Genomic DNA, 19,838 nt, shown 5'->3' on the forward strand with positions numbered 1-19,838 from the left:
CCACTCACTCCATATGATGATAATTGTTCCAACAGCCCAGTCGTTTCGAAATACAACACTCAAATTTTTAAAAAAATATAGTTTCCACAGAATTGGAAGGGACCCGTGAAGTTTCAAATCACAGCAAGCATAGGGAATGATGACATTTCTAAAGACCATTTTCATTCTGAGATACAATATTTAATAAGTACTTGAAATATTGGATCTACAGAATGTGAAAGGTCCTCAGATACTATGAATACCAAGGTGTCAAGAAGATGATGTGGGTTCTGACCTCTCAATACATAGTCATATACAATATCCTAGTTGATATAGAAACATTGTTGTACAACATGTGAAATGACCTCAGGAATTCTAACTTCTAAGGACTCATTCGTTTCATAGAGAAAATATTCAATGAGTTATAGCATTGTTTGTTCAACAGATTGAGAAAGAAACTCTTAAATGGCAAGATCTTACCTTATCTGTAAGATCATGTGGATTCTCAGGCCCGATTTCATTCTATGACAAAATATTCAGTGTATTAGGAAGATATGAAACAGACAGCAAACTGAAGAACTAAATGAAAATAAATACTAATTATAGAAGACAACGAGGATTGTAGTGCGCCATTAAATCGTTCGGTATGGTGTTCAATTCCTTAAGAAATATTGCTGTTGCAGACGGGGAAAATTGCTTAGAGACACACAAAATAAATAACCTTTCTGCATGACAATGTGTGCTCAAAGGATCCAATCCATTCTGTGATACAATATTCAATATTTTTATAAAAATATTATAGCTACAGAACGAACAGGGCCTCAGGATCTACTAATACCACCATGTCGATAAGATGAGGAGGATCCTTAGGGCTCGTTATTTTCGGATAGGCAATACTGAAGATGTACTAGAAATGTTGTTTCTATAGAATGTGAAAGGACATCAGAAACTCTAAACTCTAATGGCCTTTCACAATCTAAGACACAACACCCAAGGTATCATAGCTCAATCGTTCTAACAAACTCAGAAAGAAACTTAAGAAACGAACCAGAAGAATTGATTTAAATGTTGAAGCGTGCTCAAAGACCCCACACCATTCTGGAATACAATATTCAATTTTTTATAAAAATATTATACATACAGAATGGAAAGGGACCTCAGAATCTCCTAATACCAGCTTCCCTAAACGATGAGGAGTATCCCGATGTCTCAATATGTATTCTGATATTCAATATTCACGATGTACTCGAAATATCGTCTCTAAAGAATGTGAAAGGCTATGAGAAACAAAAATGTCTAATGGCCTTTCACATTCTAAGACACAATATTCAAAGGGTTATAAGCAGTACTGTTCCACCAAAACGGGAAAGGATCTTAGAAACAAAAAGTGACACACATTCCAGATGATGATTGTTGTTCCAAGAACATAGTCTGTTTTGATCTATAATATTCATTTTTTTTAAAGAAATGTTGTTCTGACCGAATTGGAAGGGTCCAGTGAAACATCAAATCACAGCAAACATACAGAATGATACAAGTAATAAAGATGCTTTTCATTCTCAGATACAACATTCAACATGTACTAGAAATTTTGGATCTCCAGAAGATCCTCAGAGGTTATGAATAGCCACATGTCCAGAAGATGATATGGCTTCTGAAGGCTCAATACATTGTCATATACAGTGTCCAACATTTGATAGAAACATTTTTCTACAGTACGTGAAACGACCTCAGAAATTCTGATTTCTATAGGCCCATTACATTGTAAGACAAAATATTCAACGAGTTAAAGAAATGTTATACCAACTGATTGAGAATGGAACTCTGAATTGGCAAGATCCTACCTTATTTGGAAGATGATGAGGGTTCTCAGGGCCGATTTCATTCTGTGACAAAATAGGGAACATGTTAGAGATACCTACAGAATTGCAAAGAACTTAAAGAAAATCAAAAACCAAACTCCCTAGAAGACAATGAAGACTGCAGCCACCATTAAAGTCCGAGATACAATATTTAATTACAGAGTGGGAAATTAGCTCAGAAACCAAAAAATACCCTTTCTACATGCCAATGCTTGCTCAAAGGGATCACTCAATTCTGCGACAAAATATTCAATCTTTCCTCAAAAAATTATACCTACAGAATGGAAAGGTCCCTCAGAATCTCCCAATAAAACCATCACTAAATGATGAGCAGTATCCTGAAGTCTCATATACTCTGATATTCAATATTCAAAAGGATCAAGAAATATTGTTACTCAAGATGGTGAAAGGACATCAGAAGCTCTAACGTCTAATGGCGTTTTATATTCTAAGACACAATATTCAATGGGTTATAGCTCAATTGTTCTAAGAAAATGGGAAAGAACTTTAGAAACAAATTATAAGAACCTCCTAAGTTGATGATGATTGGTCAAAGGGCCCAGTCCAATCTGTGATACAATATTTAATTTTTTATTAAAATATTATACCTACAGAAAGGAATGGGACCTGAGAACCTCCTAATACCCCCATCTCTAAACGATGAGGAGTATCCTGAAGACTCAATATATTCTGTTATTCAATATCCACGATGTACTAGAAATATTGTTCCTAAGGAATATGAAAGGACATCAGAAGCTCTAAAATCTAATGGCCGTTCACATCCTAAGACACAACATTCAAACTTTTATAGCACTAATTTTCCATTAAAATGGGAAAAGAGTACAGAAATGAAAAAAACCACTCACTCCATATGATGATAATTGTTCCAACAGCCCAGTCGTTTCGAAATACAACACTCAAATTTTTAAAAAAATATAGTTTCCACAGAATTGGAAGGGACCCGTGAAGTTTCAAATCACAGCAAGCATAGGGAATGATGACATTTCTAAAGACCATTTTCATTCTGAGATACAATATTTAATAAGTACTTGAAATATTGGATCTACAGAATGTGAAAGGTCCTCAGATACTATGAATACCAAGGTGTCAAGAAGATGATGTGGGTTCTGACCTCTCAATACATAGTCATATACAATATCCTAGTTGATATAGAAACATTGTTGTACAACATGTGAAATGACCTCAGGAATTCTAACTTCTAAGGACTCATTCGTTTCATAGAGAAAATATTCAATGAGTTATAGCATTGTTTGTTCAACAGATTGAGAAAGAAACTCTTAAATGGCAAGATCTTACCTTATCTGTAAGATCATGTGGATTCTCAGGCCCGATTTCATTCTATGACAAAATATTCAGTGTATTAGGAAGATATGAAACAGACAGCAAACTGAAGAACTAAATGAAAACAAATACTAATTATAGAAGACAACGAGGATTGTAGTGCGCCATTAAATCGTTCGGTATGGTGTTCAATTCCTTAAGAAATATTGCTGCTGCAGACGGGGAAAATTGCTCAGAGACACACAAAATAAATAACCTTTCTGCATGACAATGTGTGCTCAAAGGATCCAATCCATTCTGTGATACAATATTCAATATTTTTATAAAAATATTATAGCTACAGAACGAACAGGGCCTCAGGATCTACTAATACCACCATGTCGATAAGATGAGGAGGATCCTTAGGGCTCGTTATTTTCGGATAGGCAATACTGAAGATGTACTAGAAATGTTGTTTCTATAGAATGTGAAAGGACATCAGAAACTCTAAACTCTAATGGCCTTTCACAATCTAAGACACAACACCCAAGGTATCATAGCTCAATCGTTCTAACAAACTCAGAAAGAAACTTAAGAAACGAACCAGAAGAATTGATTTAAATGTTGAAGCGTGCTCAAAGACCCCACACCATTCTGGAATACAATATTCAATTTTTTATAAAAATATTATACATACAGAATGGAAAGGGACCTCAGAATCTCCTAATACCAGCTTCCCTAAACGATGAGGAGTATCCCGATGTCTCAATATGTATTCTGATATTCAATATTCACGATGTACTCGAAATATCGTCTCTAAAGAATGTGAAAGGCTATGAGAAACAAAAATGTCTAATGGCCTTTCACATTCTAAGACACAATATTCAAAGGGTTATAAGCAGTATTGTTCCACCAAAACGGGAAAGGATCTTAGAAACAAAAAGTGACACACATTCCAGATGATGATTGTTGTTCCAAGAACATAGTCTGTTTTGATCTATAATATTCATTTTTTTTAAAGAAATGTTGTTCTGACCGAATTGGAAGGGTCCAGTGAAACATCAAATCACAGCAAACATACAGAATGATACAAGTAATAAAGATGCTTTTCATTCTCAGATACAACATTCAACATGTACTAGAAATTTTGGATCTCCAGAAGATCCTCAGAGGTTATGAATAGCCACATGTCCAGAAGATGATGTGGCTTCTGAAGGCTCAATACATTGTCATATACAGTGTCCAACATTTGATAGAAACATTTTTCTACAGTACGTGAAACGACCTCAGAAATTCTGATTTCTATAGGCCCATTACATTGTAAGACAAAATATTCAACGAGTTAAAGAAATGTTATACCAACTGATTGAGAATGGAACTCTGAATTGGCAAGATCCTACCTTATTTGGAAGATGATGAGGGTTCTCAGGGCCGATTTCATTCTGTGACAAAATAGGGAACATGTTAGAGATACCTACAGAATTGCAAAGAACTTAAAGAAAATCAAAAACCAAACTCCCTAGAAGACAATGAAGACTGCAGCCACCATTAAAGTCCGAGATACAATATTTAATTACAGAGTGGGAAATTAGCTCAGAAACCAAAAAATACCCTTTCTACATGCCAATGCTTGCTCAAAGGGATCACTCAATTCTGCGACAAAATATTCAATCTTTCCTCAAAAAATTATACCTACAGAATGGAAAGGTCCCTCAGAATCTCCCAATAAAACCATCACTAAATGATGAGCAGTATCCTGAAGTCTCATATACTCTGATATTCAATATTCAAAAGGATCAAGAAATGTTGTTACTCAAGATGGTGAAAGGACATCAGAAGCTCTAACGTCTAATGGCGTTTTATATTCTAAGACACAATATTCAATGGGTTATAGCTCAATTGTTCTAAGAAAATGGGAAAGAACTTTAGAAACAAATTATAAGAACCTCCTAAGTTGATGATGATTGGTCAAAGGGCCCAGTCCAATCTGTGATACAATATTTAATTTTTTATTAAAATATTATACCTACAGAAAGGAATGGGACCTCAGAACCTCCTAATACCCCCATCTCTAAACGATGAGGAGTATCCTGAAGACTCAATATATTCTGTTATTCAATATCCACGATGTACTAGAAATATTGTTCCTAAGGAATATGAAAGGACATCAGAAGCTCTAAAATCTAATGGCCGTTCACATCCTAAGACACAACATTCAAACTTTTATAGCACTAATTTTCCATTAAAATGGGAAAAGAGTACAGAAATGAAAAAAACCACTCACTCCATATGATGATAGTTGTTCCTACAGCCCAGTCGTTTCGAAATACAACACTCAAATTTTTAAAGAAATATAGTTTCCACAGAATTGGAAGGGACCCGTGAAGTTTCAAATCACAGCAAGCATAGGGAATGATGACATTTCTAAAGACCATTTTCATTCTGAGATACAATATTTAATAAGTACTTGAAATATTGGATCTACAGAATGTGAAAGGTCCTCAGATACTATGAATACCAAGGTGTCAAGAAGATGATGTGGGTTCTGACCTCTCAATACATAGTCATATACAATATCCTAGTTGATATAGAAACATTGTTGTACAACATGTGAAATGACCTCAGGAATTCTAACTTCTAAGGACTCATTCGTTTCATAGAGAAAATATTCAATGAGTTATAGCATTGTTTGTTCAACAGATTGAGAAAGAAACTCTTAAATGGCAAGATCTTACCTTATCTGTAAGATCATGTGGATTCTCAGGCCCGATTTCATTCTATGACAAAATATTCAGTGTATTAGGAAGATATGAAACAGACAGCAAACTGAAGAACTAAATGAAAACAAATACTAATTATAGAAGACAACGAGGATTGTAGTGCGCCATTAAATCGTTCGGTATGGTGTTCAATTCCTTAAGAAATATTGTTGCTGCAGACGGGGAAAATTGCTCAGAGACACACAAAATAAATAACCTTTCTGCATGACAATGTGTGCTCACAGGATCCAATCCATTCTGTGATACAATATTCAATATTTTTATAAAAATATTATAGCTACAGAAAGAACAGGGCCTCAGGATCTACTAATACCACCATGTCGATAAGATGAGGAGGATCCTTAGGGCTCGTTATTTTCGGATAGGCAATACTGAAGATGTACTAGAAATGTTGTTTCTATAGAATGTGAAAGGACATCAGAAACTCTAAACTCTAATGGCCTTTCACAATCTAAGACACAACACCCAAGGTATCATAGCTCAATCGTTCTAACAAACTCAGAAAGAAACTTAAGAAACGAACCAGAAGAATTGATTTAAATGTTGAAGCGTGCTCAAAGACCCCACACCATTCTGGAATACAATATTCAATTTTTTATAAAAATATTATACATACAGAATGGAAAGGGACCTCAGAATCTCCTAATACCAGCTTCCCTAAACGATGAGGAGTATCCCGATGTCTCAATATGTATTCTGATATTCAATATTCACGATGTACTCGAAATATCGTCTCTAAAGAATGTGAAAGGCTATGAGAAACAAAAATGTCTAATGGCCTTTCACATTCTAAGACACAATATTCAAAGGGTTATAAGCAGTACTGTTCCACCAAAACGGGAAGGATCTTAGAAACAAAAAGTGACACACATTCCAGATGATGATTGTTGTTCCAAGAACATAGTCTGTTTTGATCTATAATATTCATTTTTTTTAAAGAAATGTTGTTCTGACCGAATTGGAAGGGTCCAGTGAAACATCAAATCACAGCAAACATACAGAATGATACAAGTAATAAAGATGCTTTTCATTCTCAGATACAACATTCAACATGTACTAGAAATTTTGGATCTCCAGAAGATCCTCAGAGGTTATGAATAGCCACATGTCCAGAAGATGATATGGCTTCTGAAGGCTCAATACATTGTCATATACAGTGTCCAACATTTGATAGAAACATTTTTCTACAGTACGTGAAACGACCTCAGAAATTCTGATTTCTATAGGCCCATTACATTGTAAGACAAAATATTCAACGAGTTAAAGAAATGTTATACCAACTGATTGAGAATGGAACTCTGAATTGGCAAGATCCTACCTTATTTGGAAGATGATGAGGGTTCTCAGGGCCGATTTCATTCTGTGACAAAATAGGGAACATGTTAGAGATACCTACAGAATTGCAAAGAACTTAAAGAAAATCAAAAACCAAACTCCCTAGAAGACAATGAAGACTGCAGCCACCATTAAAGTCCGAGATACAATATTTAATTACAGAGTGGGAAATTAGCTCAGAAACCAAAAAATACCCTTTCTACATGCCAATGCTTGCTCAAAGGGATCACTCAATTCTGCGACAAAATATTCAATCTTTCCTCAAAAAATTATACCTACAGAATGGAAAGGTCCCTCAGAATCTCCCAATAAAACCATCACTAAATGATGAGCAGTATCCTGAAGTCTCATATACTCTGATATTCAATATTCAAAAGGATCAAGAAATATTGTTACTCAAGATGGTGAAAGGACATCAGAAGCTCTAACGTCTAATGGCGTTTTATATTCTAAGACACAATATTCAATGGGTTATAGCTCAATTGTTCTAAGAAAATGGGAAAGAACTTTAGAAACAAATTATAAGAACCTCCTAAGTTGATGATGATTGGTCAAAGGGCCCAGTCCAATCTGTGATACAATATTTAATTTTTTATTAAAATATTATACCTACAGAAAGGAATGGGACCTGAGAACCTCCTAATACCCCCATCTCTAAACGATGAGGAGTATCCTGAAGACTCAATATATTCTGTTATTCAATATCCACGATGTACTAGAAATATTGTTCCTAAGGAATATGAAAGGACATCAGAAGCTCTAAAATCTAATGGCCGTTCACATCCTAAGACACAACATTCAAACTTTTATAGCACTAATTTTCCATTAAAATGGGAAAAGAGTACAGAAATGAAAAAAACCACTCACTCCATATGATGATAATTGTTCCAACAGCCCAGTCGTTTCGAAATACAACACTCAAATTTTTAAAAAAATATAGTTTCCACAGAATTGGAAGGGACCCGTGAAGTTTCAAATCACAGCAAGCATAGGGAATGATGACATTTCTAAAGACCATTTTCATTCTGAGATACAATATTTAATAAGTACTTGAAATATTGGATCTACAGAATGTGAAAGGTCCTCAGATACTATGAATACCAAGGTGTCAAGAAGATGATGTGGGTTCTGACCTCTCAATACATAGTCATATACAATATCCTAGTTGATATAGAAACATTGTTGTACAACATGTGAAATGACCTCAGGAATTCTAACTTCTAAGGACTCATTCGTTTCATAGAGAAAATATTCAATGAGTTATAGCATTGTTTGTTCAACAGATTGAGAAAGAAACTCTTAAATGGCAAGATCTTACCTTATCTGTAAGATCATGTGGATTCTCAGGCCCGATTTCATTCTATGACAAAATATTCAGTGTATTAGGAAGATATGAAACAGACAGCAAACTGAAGAACTAAATGAAAACAAATACTAATTATAGAAGACAACGAGGATTGTAGTGCGCCATTAAATCGTTCGGTATGGTGTTCAATTCCTTAAGAAATATTGCTGCTGCAGACGGGGAAAATTGCTCAGAGACACACAAAATAAATAACCTTTATGCATGACAATGTGTGCTCAAAGGATCCAATCCATTCTGTGATACAATATTCAATATTTTTATAAAAATATTATAGCTACAGAACGAACAGGGCCTCAGGATCTACTAATACCACCATGTCGATAAGATGAGGAGGATCCTTAGGGCTCGTTATTTTCGGATAGGCAATACTGAAGATGTACTAGAAATGTTGTTTCTATAGAATGTGAAAGGACATCAGAAACTCTAAACTCTAATGGCCTTTCACAATCTAAGACAAAACACCCAAGGTATCATAGCTCAATCGTTCTAACAAACTCAGAAAGAAACTTAAGAAACGAACCAGAAGAATTGATTTAAATGTTGAAGCGTGCTCAAAGACCCCACACCATTCTGGAATACAATATTCAATTTTTTATAAAAATATTATACATACAGAATGGAAAGGGACCTCAGAATCTCCTAATACCAGCTTCCCTAAACGATGAGGAGTATCCCGATGTCTCAATATGTATTCTGATATTCAATATTCACGATGTACTCGAAATATCGTCTCTAAAGAATGTGAAAGGCTATGAGAAACAAAAATGTCTAATGGCCTTTCACATTCTAAGACACAATATTCAAAGGGTTATAAGCAGTATTGTTCCACCAAAACGGGAAAGGATCTTAGAAACAAAAAGTGACACACATTCCAGATGATGATTGTTGTTCCAAGAACATAGTCTGTTTTGATCTATAATATTCATTTTTTTTAAAGAAATGTTGTTCTGACCGAATTGGAAGGGTCCAGTGAAACATCAAATCACAGCAAACATACAGAATGATACAAGTAATAAAGATGCTTTTCATTCTCAGATACAACATTCAACATGTACTAGAAATTTTGGATCTCCAGAAGATCCTCAGAGGTTATGAATAGCCACATGTCCAGAAGATGATGTGGCTTCTGAAGGCTCAATACATTGTCATATACAGTGTCCAACATTTGATAGAAACATTTTTCTACAGTACGTGAAACGACCTCAGAAATTCTGATTTCTATAGGCCCATTACATTGTAAGACGAAATATTCAACGAGTTAAAGAAATGTTATACCAACTGATTGAGAATGGAACTCTGAATTGGCAAGATCCTACCTTATTTGGAAGATGATGAGGGTTCTCAGGGCCGATTTCATTCTGTGACAAAATAGGGAACATGTTAGAGATACCTACAGAATTGCAAAGAACTTAAAGAAAATCAAAAACCAAACTCCCTAGAAGACAATGAAGACTGCAGCCACCATTAAAGTCCGAGATACAATATTTAATTACAGAGTGGGAAATTAGCTCAGAAACCAAAAAATACCCTTTCTACATGCCAATGCTTGCTCAAAGGGATCACTCAATTCTGCGACAAAATATTCAATCTTTCCTCAAAAAATTATACCTACAGAATGGAAAGGTCCCTCAGAATCTCCCAATAAAACCATCACTAAATGATGAGCAGTATCCTGAAGTCTCATATACTCTGATATTCAATATTCAAAAGGATCAAGAAATGTTGTTACTCAAGATGGTGAAAGGACATCAGAAGCTCTAACGTCTAATGGCGTTTTATATTCTAAGACACAATATTCAATGGGTTATAGCTCAATTGTTCTAAGAAAATGGGAAAGAACTTTAGAAACAAATTATAAGAACCTCCTAAGTTGATGATGATTGGTCAAAGGGCCCAGTCCAATCTGTGATACAATATTTAATTTTTTATTAAAATATTATACCTACAGAAAGGAATGGGACCTCAGAACCTCCTAATACCCCCATCTCTAAACGATGAGGAGTATCCTGAAGACTCAATATATTCTGTTATTCAATATCCACGATGTACTAGAAATATTGTTCCTAAGGAATATGAAAGGACATCAGAAGCTCTAAAATCTAATGGCCGTTCACATCCTAAGACACAACATTCAAACTTTTATAGCACTAATTTTCCATTAAAATGGGAAAAGAGTACAGAAATGAAAAAAACCACTCACTCCATATGATGATAGTTGTTCCTACAGCCCAGTCGTTTCGAAATACAACACTCAAATTTTTAAAGAAATATAGTTTCCACAGAATTGGAAGGGACCCGTGAAGTTTCAAATCACAGCAAGCATAGGGAATGATGACATTTCTAAAGACCATTTTCATTCTGAGATACAATATTTAATAAGTACTTGAAATATTGGATCTACAGAATGTGAAAGGTCCTCAGATACTATGAATACCAAGGTGTCAAGAAGATGATGTGGGTTCTGACCTCTCAATACATAGTCATATACAATATCCTAGTTGATATAGAAACATTGTTGTACAACATGTGAAATGACCTCAGGAATTCTAACTTCTAAGGACTCATTCGTTTCATAGAGAAAATATTCAATGAGTTATAGCATTGTTTGTTCAACAGTTTGAGAAAGAAACTCTTAAATGGCAAGATCTTACCTTATCTGTAAGATCATGTGGATTCTCAGGCCCGATTTCATTCTATGACAAAATATTCAGTGTATTAGGAAGATATGAAACAGACAGCAAACTGAAGAACTAAATGAAAACAAATACTAATTATAGAAGACAACGAGGATTGTAGTGCGCCATTAAATCGTTCGGTATGGTGTTCAATTCCTTAAGAAATATTGTTGCTGCAGACGGGGAAAATTGCTCAGAGACACACAAAATAAATAACCTTTCTGCATGACAATGTGTGCTCACAGGATCCAATCCATTCTGTGATACAATATTCAATATTTTTATAAAAATATTATAGCTACAGAAAGAACAGGGCCTCAGGATCTACTAATACCACCATGTCGATAAGATGAGGAGGATCCTTAGGGCTCGTTATTTTCGGATAGGCAATACTGAAGATGTACTAGAAATGTTGTTTCTATAGAATGTGAAAGGACATCAGAAACTCTAAACTCTAATGGCCTTTCACAATCTAAGACACAACACCCAAGGTATCATAGCTCAATCGTTCTAACAAACTCAGAAAGAAACTTAAGAAACGAACCAGAAGAATTGATTTAAATGTTGAAGCGTGCTCAAAGACCCCACACCATTCTGGAATACAATATTCAATTTTTTATAAAAATATTATACATACAGAATGGAAAGGGACCTCAGAATCTCCTAATACCAGCTTCCCTAAACGATGAGGAGTATCCCGATGTCTCAATATGTATTCTGATATTCAATATTCACGATGTACTCGAAATATCGTCTCTAAAGAATGTGAAAGGCTATGAGAAACAAAAATGTCTAATGGCCTTTCACATTCTAAGACACAATATTTAAAGGGTTATAAGCAGTATTGTTCCACCAAAACGGGAAAGGATCTTAGAAACAAAAAGTGACACACATTCCAGATGATGATTGTTGTTCCAAGAACATAGTCTGTTTTGATCTATAATATTCATTTTTTTTAAAGAAATGTTGTTCTGACCGAATTGGAAGGGTCCAGTGAAACATCAAATCACAGCAAACATACAGAATGATACAAGTAATAAAGATGCTTTTCATTCTCAGATACAACATTCAACATGTACTAGAAATTTTGGATCTCCAGAAGATCCTCAGAGGTTATGAATAGCCACATGTCCAGAAAATGATGTGGCTTCTGAAGGCTCAATACATTGTCATATACAGTGTCCAACATTTGATAGAAACATTTTTCTACAGTACGTGAAACGACCTCAGAAATTCTGATTTCTATAGGCCCATTACATTGTAAGACAAAATATTCAACGAGTTAAAGAAATGTTATACCAACTGATTGAGAATGGAACTCTGAATTGGCAAGATCCTACCTTATTTGGAAGATGATGAGGGTTCTCAGGGCCGATTTCATTCTGTGACAAAATAGGGAACATGTTAGAGATACCTACAGAATTGCAAAGAACTTAAAGAAAATCAAAAACCAAACTCCCTAGAAGACAATGAAGACTGCAGCCACCATTAAAGTCCGAGATACAATATTTAATTACAGAGTGGGAAATTAGCTCAGAAACCAAAAAATACCCTTTCTACATGCCAATGCTTGCTCAAAGGGATCACTCAATTCTGCGACAAAATATTCAATCTTTCCTCAAAAAATTATACCTACAGAATGGAAAGGTCCCTCAGAATCTCCCAATAAAACCATCACTAAATGATGAGCAGTATCCTGAAGTCTCCATATATTCTGATATTCAATATTCAAAACGGTCTAGAAATATTGTTACTCAAGATGATGAAAGGACATCAGAAACTCTAACGTCTAATGGCGTTTTATATTCTAAGACACAATATTCAATGGGTTATAGCCCAATTGTTCTAAGAAAATGGGAAAGAACCTTAGAAACAACTTATAAGAACCTCCTAAGTTGATGATGATTGGTCAAAGGGCCCAGTCCAATCTGTGATACAATATTTAATTTTTTATTAAAATATTATACCTACAGAAAGGAATGGGACCTCAGAACCTCCTAATACCCCCATCTCTAAATGATGAGGAGTATCCTGAAGACTCAATATATTCTGTTATTCAATATCCACGATGTACTAGAAATATTGTTCCTAAGGAATGTGAAAGGACATCAGAAGCTCTAAAATCTAATGGCCGTTCACATCCTAAGACACAACATTCAAACTTTTATAGCACTAATTTTCCATTAAAATGGGAAAAGAGTACAGAAATGAAAAAAATCCACTCACTCCATATGATGATAGTTGTTCCAACAGCCCAGTCGTTTCGAAATACAACACTCAAATTTTTAAAGAAATATAGTTTCCACAGAATTGGAAGGGACCCGTGAAGTTTCAAATCACAGCAAGCATAGGGAATGATGACATTTCTAAAGACCATTTTCATTCTGAGATACAATATTTAATATGTACTTGAAATATTGGATCTACAGAATGTGAAAGGTCCTCAGATACTATGAAAACCAAGGTGTCAAGAAGATGATGTGGGTTCTGACCTCTCAATACATAGTCATATACCATATCCTAGTTGATATAGAAACATTGTTGTACAACATGTGAAATGACCCCAGGAATTCTAACTTCTAAGGACTCATTCGTTTCATAGAGAAAATATTCAATGAGTTATAGCATTGTTTGTTCAACAGTTTGAGAAAGAAACTCTTAAATGGCAAGATCTTACCTTATCTGTAAGATCATGTGGATTCTCAGGCCCGATTTCATTCTATGACAAAATATTCAGTGTATTAGGAAGATATGAAACAGACAGCAAACTGAAGAACTAAATGAAAGCAAATACTAATTATAGAAGACAACGAGGATTGTAGTCCGCCATTAAATCGTTCGGTATGGTGTTCAATTCCTTAAGAAATATTGCTGCTGCAGACGGGGAAAATTGCTCAGAGACACACAAAATAAATAACCTTTCTGCATGACAATGTGTGCTCAAAGGATCCAATCCATTCTGTGATACAATATTCAATATTTTTATATAAATATTATAGCTACAGAACGAACAGGGCCTCAGGATCTACTAATACCACCATGTCGATAAGATGAGGAGGATCCTTAGGGCTCGTTATTTTCGGATAGGCAATACTGAAGATGTACTAGAAATGTTGTTTCTATAGAATGTGAAAGGACATCAGAAACTCTAAACTCTAATGGCCTTTCACAATCTAAGACACAACACCCAAGGTATCATAGCTCAATCGTTCTAACAAACTCAGAAAGAAACTTAAGAAACGAACCAGAAGAATTGATTTAAATGTTGAAGCGTGCTCAAAGACCCCACACCATTCTGGAATACAATATTCAATTTTTTATAAAAATATTATACATACAGAATGGAAAGGGACCTCAGAATCTCCTAATACCAGCTTCTCTAAACGATGAGGAGTATCCCGATGTCTCAATATGTATTCTGATATTCAATATTCACGATGTACTCGAAATATCGTCTCTAAGAATGTGAAAGGCTATGAGAAACAAAAATGTCTAATGGCCTTTCACATTCTAAGACACAATATTCAAAGGGTTATAAGCAGTATTGTCCCACGAAAACGGGAAAGGATCTTAGAAACAAAAAATGACACACATTCCAGATGATGATTGTTGTTCCAAGAACATAGTCTGTTTTGATCTATAATATTCATTTTTTTTAAAGAAATGTTGTTCTGACCGAATTGGAAGGGTCCAGTGAAACATCAAATCACAGCAAACATACAGAATGATACAAGTAATAAAGATGCTTTTCATTCTCAGATACAACATTCAACATGTACTAGAAATTTTGGATCTCCAGAAGATCCTCAGAAGTTATGAATAGCCACATGTCCAGAAGATGATATGGCTTCTGAAGGCTCAATACATTGTCATATTCAGTGTCCAACATTTGATAGAAACATTTTTCTACAGTACGTGAAACGACCTCAGAAATTCTGATTTCTATAGGCCCATTACATTGTAAGACAAAATATTCAACGAGTTAAAGAAATGTTATACCAACTGATTGAGAATGGAACTCTGAATTGGCAAGATCCTACCTTATTTGGAAGATGATGAGGGTTCTCAGGGCCGATTTCATTCTGTGACAAAATAGGAAACACGTTAGAGATACCTACAGAATTGCAAAGAACTTAAAGAAAATCAAAAACCAAACTCCCTAGAAGACAATGAAGACTGCAGCCACCATTAAAGTCCGAGATACAATATTTAATTACAGAGTGGGAAATTAGCTCAGAAACCAAAAAATACCCTTTCTACATGCCAATGCTTGCTCAAAGGGATCACTCAATTCTGCGACAAAATATTCAGTCTTTCCTCAAAAAATTATACCTACAGAATGGAAAGGTCCGTCAGAATCTCCCAATAAAACCATCACTAAATGATGAGCAGTATCCTGAAGTCTCCATATATTCTGATATTCAATATTCAAAACGGTCTAGAAATATTGTTACTCAAGATGGTGAAAGGACATCAGAAACTCTAACGTCTAATGGCGTTTTATATTCTAAGACACAATATTCAATGGGTTATAGCTCAATTGTTCTAAGAAAATGGGAAAGAACCTTAGAAACAACTTATAAGAACCTCCTAAGTTGATGATGATTGGTCAAAGGGCCCAGTCCAATCTGTGATACAATATTTAATTTTTTATTAAGATATTATACCTACAGAAAGGAATGGGACCTCAGAACCTCCTAATACCCCCATCTCTAAACGATGAGGAGTATCCTGAAGACTCAATATATTCTGTTATTCAATATCCACGATGTACTAGAAATATTGTTCCTAAGGAATGTGAAAGGACATCAGAAGCTCTAAAATCTAATGGCCGTTCACATCCTAAGACACAACATTCAAACTTTTATAGCACTAATTTTCCATTAAAATGGGAAAAGAGTACAGAAATGAAAAAAATCCACTCACTCCATATGATGATAGTTGTTCCAACAGCCCAGTCGTTTCGAAATACAACACTCAAATTTTTAAAGAAATATAGTTTCCACAGAATTGGAAGGGACCCGTGAAGTTTCAAATCACAGCAAGCATAGGGAATGATGACATTTCTAAAGACCATTTTCATTCTGAGATACAATATTTAATATGTACTTGAAATATTGGATCTACAGAATGTGAAAGGTCCTCAGATACTATGAATACCAAGGTGTCAAGAAGATGATGTGGGTTCTGACCTCTCAATACATAGTCATATACAATATCCTAGTTGATATAGAAACATTGTTGTACAACATGTGAAATGACCCCAGGAATTCTAACTTCTAAGGACTCATTCGTTTCATAGAGAAAATATTCAATGAGTTATAGCATTGTTTGTTCAACAGATTGAGAAAGAAACTCTTAAATGGCAAGATCTTACCTTATCTGTAAGATCATGTGGATTCTCAGGCCCGATTTCATTCTATGACAAAATATTCAGTGTATTAGGAAGATATGAAACAGACAGCAAACTGAAGAACTAAATGAAAGCAAATACTAATTATAGAAGACAATGAGGATTGTAGTCCGCCATTAAATCGTTCGGTATGGTGTTCAATTCCTTAAGAAATATTGTTGCTGCAGACGGGGAAAATTGCTCAGAGACACACAAAATAAATAACCTTTCTGCATGACAATGTGTGCTCAAAGGATCCAATCCATTCTGTGATACAATATTCAATATTTTTATATAAATATTATAGCTACAGAACGAACAGGGCCTCAGGATCTACTAATACCACCATGTCGATAAGATGAGGAGGATCCTTAGGGCTCGTTATTTTCGGATAGGCAATACTGAAGATGTACTAGAAATGTTGTTTCTATAGAATGTGAAAGGACATCAGAAACTCTAAACTCTAATGGCCTTTCACAATCTAAGACACAACACCCAAGGTATCATAGCTCAATCGTTCTAACAAACTCAGAAAGAAACTTAAGAAACGAACCAGAAGAATTGATTTAAATGTTGAAGCGTGCTCAAAGACCCCACACCATTCTGGAATACAATATTCAATTTTTTATAAAAATATTATACATACAGAATGGAAAGGGACCTCAGAATCTCCTAATACCAGCTTCCCTAAACGATGAGGAGTATCCCGATGTCTCAATATGTATTCTGATATTCAATATTCACGATGTACTCGAAATATCGTCTCTAAGAATGTGAAAGGCTATGAGAAACAAAAATGTCTAATGGCCTTTCACATTCTAAGACACAATATTCAAAGGGTTATAGGCAGTATTGTTCCACCAAAACGGGAAAGGATCTTAGAAACAAAAAATGACACACATTCCAGATGATGATTGTTGTTCCAAGAACATAGTCTGTTTTGATCTATAATATTCATTTTTTTTAAAGAAATGTTGTTCTGACCGAATTGGAAGGGTCCAGTGAAACATCAAATCACAGCAAACATACAGAATGATACAAGTAATAAAGATGCTTTTCATTCTCAGATACAACATTCAACATGTACTAGAAATTTTGGATCTCCAGAAGATCCTCAGAGGTTATGAATAGCCACATGTCCAGAAGATGATGTGGCTTCTGAAGGCTCAATACATTGTCATATACAGTGTCCAACATTTGATAGAAACATTTTTCTACAGTACGTGAAACGACCTCAGAAATTCTGATTTCTATAGGCCCATTACATTGTAAGACAAAATATTCAACGAGTTAAAGAAATGTTATACCAACTGATTGAGAATGGAACTCTGAATTGGCAAGATCCTACCTTATTTGGAAGATGATGAGGGCTCTCAGGGCCGATTTCATTCTGTGACAAAATAGGAAACACGTTAGAGATACCTACAGAATTGCAAGGAACTTAAAGAAAATCAAAAACCAAACTCCCTAGAAGACAATGAAGACTGCAGCCACCATTAAAGTCCGAGATACAATATTTAATTACAGAGTGGGAAATTAGCTCAGAAACCAAAAAATACCCTTTCTACATGCCAATGCTTGCTCAAAGGGATCACTCAATTCTGCGACAAAATATTCAATCTTTCCTCAAAAAATTATACCTACAGAATGGAAAGGTCCCTCAGAATCTCCCAATAAAACCATCACTAAATGATGAGCAGTATCCTGAAGTCTCATATACTCTGATATTCAATATTCAAAAGGATCAAGAAATATTGTTACTCAAGATGGTGAAAGGACATCAGAAGCTCTAACGTCTAATGGCGTTTTATATTCTAAGACACAATATTCAATGGGTTATAGCTCAATTGTTCTAAGAAAATGGGAAAGAACCTTAGAAACAACTTATAAGAACCTCCTAAGTTGATGATGATTGGTCAAAGGGCCCAGTCCAATCTGTGATACAATATTTAATTTTTTATTAAAATATTATACCTACAGAAAGGAATGGGACCTCAGAACCTCCTAATACCCCCATCTCTAAACGATGAGGAGTATCCTGAAGACTCAATATATTCTGTTATTCAATATCCACGATGTACTAGAAATATTGTTCCTAAGGAATGTGAAAGGACATCAGAAGCTCTAAAATCTAATGGCCGTTCACATCCTAAGACACAACAGTCAAACTTTTATAGCACTAATTTTCCATTAAAATGGGAAAAGAGTACAGAAATGAAAAAAATCCACTCACTCCATATGATGATAGTTGTTCCAACAGCCCAGTCGTTTCGAAATACAACACTCAAATTTTTAAAGAAATATAGTTTGCACAGAATTGGAAGGGACCCGTGAAGTTTCAAATCACAGCAAGCATAGGGAATGATGACATTTCTAAAGACCATTTTCATTCTGAGATACAATATTTAATATGTACTTGAAATATTGGATCTACAGAATGTGAAAGGTCCTCAGATACTATGAATACCAAGGTGTCAAGAAGATGATGTGGGTTCTGACCGCTCAATACATAGTCATATACCATATCCTAGTTGATATAGAAACATTGTTGTACAACATGTGAAATAACCTCAGGAATTCTAACTTCTAAGGACTCATTCGTTTCATAGAGAAAATATCCAATGAGTTATAGCATTGTTTGTTCAACAGATTGAGAAAGAAACTCTTAAATGGCAAGATCTTACCTTATCTGTAAGACCATGTGGATTCTCAGGCCCGATTTCATTCTATGACAAAATATTCAGTGTATTAGGAAGATATGAAACAGACAGCAAACTGAAGAACTAAATGAAAGCAAATACTAATTATAGAAGACAACGAGGATTGTAGTCCACCATTAAATCGTTCGGTATGGTGTTCAATTCCTTAAGAAATATTGTTGCTGCAGACGGGGAAAATTGCTCAGAGACACACAAAATAAATAACTTTTCTGCATGACAATCTCCTTAATGAACACAGATGCAAAAATCTTAAATATGATACTAGCAAAAAGACTCCAGCAAGTGATCATGTGGGTTACTCACTACGATCAGGTGGGATTTATACCAGGAATGCAAGGATCATTCAATATTAGGAAAGCCCTCTACATAATTGACAATATCAACAAGCAAACGAACAAAAATCACATGATTATTTCAATATATGCAGAAAAAGCCTTTGACAAAATAC

At 34.9% G+C, this 19,838-nt stretch overlaps 3 non-coding genes across 3 annotated transcripts; all 3 read right to left on the minus strand.

The window, feature by feature from the left end:
- Positions 1–3,939: 3,939 nt before the first annotated feature.
- On the minus strand, positions 3,940–3,995 carry MIR7359B-2 (microRNA mir-7359b-2). The gene has a single exon (NR_127593.1). It is a non-coding gene; the product is annotated as a microRNA mir-7359b-2 (primary transcript).
- Positions 3,996–15,898: 11,903 nt separating this feature from the next.
- On the minus strand, positions 15,899–15,957 carry MIR7360-9 (microRNA mir-7360-9). Its single transcript, NR_127596.1, has one exon. It is a non-coding gene; the product is annotated as a microRNA mir-7360-9 (primary transcript).
- A 2,640-nt stretch (positions 15,958–18,597) lies between these two features.
- Positions 18,598–18,656, minus strand: MIR7360-1 (microRNA mir-7360-1). Its single transcript, NR_127587.1, has one exon. It is a non-coding gene; the product is annotated as a microRNA mir-7360-1 (primary transcript).
- Positions 18,657–19,838: the final 1,182 nt, after the last annotated feature.

The sequence above is a fragment of the Monodelphis domestica genome, chromosome X (genome assembly GCF_027887165.1).
Source record: "Monodelphis domestica isolate mMonDom1 chromosome X, mMonDom1.pri, whole genome shotgun sequence".
Taxonomy (NCBI): domain Eukaryota; kingdom Metazoa; phylum Chordata; class Mammalia; order Didelphimorphia; family Didelphidae; genus Monodelphis; species Monodelphis domestica.